Source organism: Callorhinus ursinus, unplaced genomic scaffold, assembly GCF_003265705.2.
Source record: "Callorhinus ursinus isolate GAN/ISIS: 27379988/994484 unplaced genomic scaffold, GSC_fseal_2.0 scaffold135, whole genome shotgun sequence".
Taxonomy (NCBI): domain Eukaryota; kingdom Metazoa; phylum Chordata; class Mammalia; order Carnivora; family Otariidae; genus Callorhinus; species Callorhinus ursinus.
Genome location: NW_027397197.1, coordinates 365387 through 369127, shown reverse-complemented (window position 1 = coordinate 369127; position 3741 = coordinate 365387). Strand labels below are relative to the sequence as shown.

Sequence of the window (3741 nt, the reverse complement as noted above, 5' to 3'; positions counted from 1 at the left end):
ACCTGGTTCCAAACTCTCCAGTGCCTTGCCAGAGCTCTGCAGGTAAAACGCAAACTCCTGACCATGGCCTAGAGGGCTCTGTGTGCTCTGGCCCCTGCCTTCCTTACTAGTCCTATCTGGGGCCACTCCGTCTCTCACACTCACTCTGCTACACTGGCCTCTCTCCATTCCAAAAGGGTCAAACTACTTCCCACCCTAGGGCCTTTGCATATGCTGTCCCTCCCAGCCTGGAATTCTCTCCCACCCTAGCTCTCTCCTACACACACTTCAGGTTACTCTTTAAATGTAATTTCTCGGAGAGGATTTCTTTACCTCCTTACCATCTAAATTAGATCCCCAATATTGTTCTTTCACAAGATGCTGGATTTTGCACCATGAAGGCCACTTGAGCAAAAGTGCTTGACAAAAAGGGAAAAATGCAAGTAAAGCAGATGATAGTGCCCGGAATATAGTTGTTACTCAATCCAGGTACCATACCCTCTTTGACCTGGCCACCTGGTACAATTCTCTTTGGTAGCTGAGGAGGGAAGAGAGGCGATGACTCACACAAGGTCCTGTCAACGGTGAAGGCTCAGGCACTAAGACTCAGGCAGCGCTTCTCACTCTTGCCCCAGGTCCCTCCCTGTGGATCTACTGCCACCAAATGCCTCATCTTTCTGGAGCTCCAAGAAAGTCCCAGCCTCCCAGCTCATGAATACACCTGAATTGAACCTACTAGACCCAAAAAGGCCACAGCAAAGGCAGTAGAAAATGCTAAGTCTTTTTCTCTGACTCCACTCCAACAGACAAATCATTCTATAGCATTTTTTATCACAGAAATGACCCTAAATCTGTTATATAATGTAGCTGAGGGTGTCTGTTTTCCTTCTTCTTTTAACATTCTCAAAATTCTAAGACATAGTGACAATCTTGAGGAAAATGAAACTTCTCTTAAAGAGGGGAAAAGATGGAATGAGAAGGAAACAAACATGCGCTGCCAGTCTCTTCTATACATGCTAGATATTCTGATTGGTATCAGGATATCCTTTTACAGATTATAAGAGTGAGGCTCAGAGAGGTTAAGTACGTGCCAGGGTCACACAACTACCAAGATAAAGAAATGCTATCATAATCCCCATGTGCTTGATTCAAAGTCCTGTGTTTGGAACCAGGCACTCCACCTCCTCTTTAGATGGACTATGCAGAGCAATGGGGACTCTCATACACAATTTGTTGGATTATAATCTTGCATCAATTTACAGAGCAATTTGATCATATCTAGCAGATTGTGCCTATCTGATGACACCTCAAATGGACCCAGAATCACTGTCATGTGTGCCCAGGGAGGCCCGTACAGGAAAGGCCTTTACACTACTCTTTTTAAAAGCACAAATCTGGACTCTAGGTCGCCGGGGTTGGTGAAGGATCTCAAGATGGCTGCGTGAAAACTTGCTCTAAAAACCATTGACTGGGTAGCTTTTGGGGAGATCATACCCCGAAACCAGAAGGCCATTGCTAACTCCCTGAAATCCTGGAATGAGACACTTACCTCCAGATTGGCTACTCTCCCTGAGAAACCACCTGCTATCGACTGGGCTTACTGCAAGGCCAATGTGGCAAAGGCTGGTTTGGTAGATGACTTTGAGAAGAAGTTTAATGCCCTGAAGCTTCCTGTGCCAGAGGATAAATATACTGTTCAGGTGGATGCTGAAGAAAAAGAAGATGGGAAAGTTGTGCCGAGTTTTTGTCTCTCTCAAAGGCCAGGATTGAGGAATATGAAAAAGAGCTGGAGAGGATGAGGAACATAATTCCATTTGATCAGATGACCATTGAGGACCTGAATGAAGTCTTCCCAGAAACCAGATTAGATAAGAAGTATCCCTATTGGCCTCACAAGCCAATTGAGAATTTATAAACTTGAGTTGGGGAGAAAGCTCTGGCCCTCATATTGTAAATGCTGGACATTGAAAATAATGATACGGTGGGAAAAAAAAAAAGCACAAATCTGAAAATAACTCAAACATCCATCAACAGATTATTCTGGATAAATAAATCATGGTACAATCATACAATGAAAAACAATATACCAGTCAAAAATAGAATGTAGGTGAATCTTGGAAACAAAATATGTGATAGAAACTGCAAGTTATACAATGATACCTAGGTAAACTCACATACATATGTTACCAAAACTCAAACTCGTTTGTACACCCAATGTGCAGTATGCCAATGTTTGAGACACTGGTTTTGAGGTAAAGAAAGCTTTATTATCGGAAGGACAGCCCAATGAGAAGGCAGGGGATCATTCCCAAAGCTGCCTTGCCTTGAGCCTAGGGACAGCTTATATACATGAGAAGAGGGGTTTCTTGAAACTTTGAGGGTGGGGAAAGACCTGGAAACAATCTGGAGGTAAGCATTCTTGCAGACAATGAGGTGATATTTGGGACCTGGTACGATCAGATTTGTCAAGACAGATGTTACTGTCCAGTCCCCACTAGGTTTCTACGATCAGTGGGTAAACAGGGACTAGGGGTAAAAAAGGCAAAATTAATGATTGGCTGTGCATGAGGTTAAGAGGTGCATAAAGCATAAGTAGGGAACAAAACAAAATGTGGAGCTAAGTTAATAATGCAACTAATACAACTATAGTTCTGTTTATGCTTTCAAAACAGGTTCAGGAACTAAGCATCAGGTCTCACATATAGGAAGGAACATAAAGACTTTCCTATGAATTTTTATTAAAATATAGATGTTTAGGACTTACTCTAGACTTACCGAATCTATTTGACATCCCCTTGATGTATATTCTTACTGCATGCTTGGTATATTCATGGCATATTGTGTATGTTATGTCCTGGGATTATTATATATCTTTTTTTTTTGAGAGAGAGAGAGAGAGAGAAAACGCGCACACGAGCGGGAGTGCAGGTGTGGGGGAGGGGCAGAGGGAGAGGGAGAGAGAGAATCCCAAGCAAGCTCCACACCCAGCATGGAGCTGACATGGCTTGATCTCACAACCCTGAGATCATGACCTGAGCTGAAATCAAGAGTCGGACACTTAACCTACTGAGCCACCCAGGTACCCTGGATTATTATAAATCTTGAGATTTTTGTTCCTTTATAAAAATTATGTTCATCTATTTTTTGCAAATCAGATGTACCATTCATTGTCTTCATTGAAAATATGCATAATAATGATCCTTAAACACATTCTGTCTAAAACTTTGTGAATTGTCTTTGTTATCATTGTTTTGTATGCCACAGAAACAAAATTTCCTTGTCAATTATATTATTCTTGTTATAAGCTTCTCAGCTTTTTCCCTTTAGAAAATTACCATCAATAAATTAACCACAGGGGCGCCTGGGTGACTCAGTGGATTGAGCGTCCAACTCTTGGTTTTGGCTCAGGTCTTGATCTCAGGATCCTGGGATGGAACCCTGCGTTGGGCTCCTCACTCAGCACAGAGTCTGCTTGGGATTCTCTCTCTCCCTCTCCCTCTGCCCCTCACCCCACTCGCACTCTCTCTAAAATAAATAAATAAAATCTTTAAAAAATTAATAAAATGAATTACCACAGCCATTTCAAGCCTCTGTCATGTACTTCAATTCTGACTCCAATTCCCATGTTTTTTCCACACCATGAAACAATTCTCCAACATCAGCTGGGTGTCCTACATTTCAATTCAATTCTGACACTATCTACCTGGAGTAGATAGCACCCCCCCCCCACTTCAGACATCAATCTCAAGTCCAGGTTGTCAC

General features: G+C 42.4%; 1 pseudogene; it reads left to right on the top strand.

Moving 5' to 3' along the window:
• Positions 1-1412: 1412 nt before the first annotated feature.
• LOC112815861 (ATP synthase peripheral stalk subunit d, mitochondrial pseudogene) lies at positions 1413-1912 on the top strand (annotated as a pseudogene).
• Positions 1913-3741: the final 1829 nt, after the last annotated feature.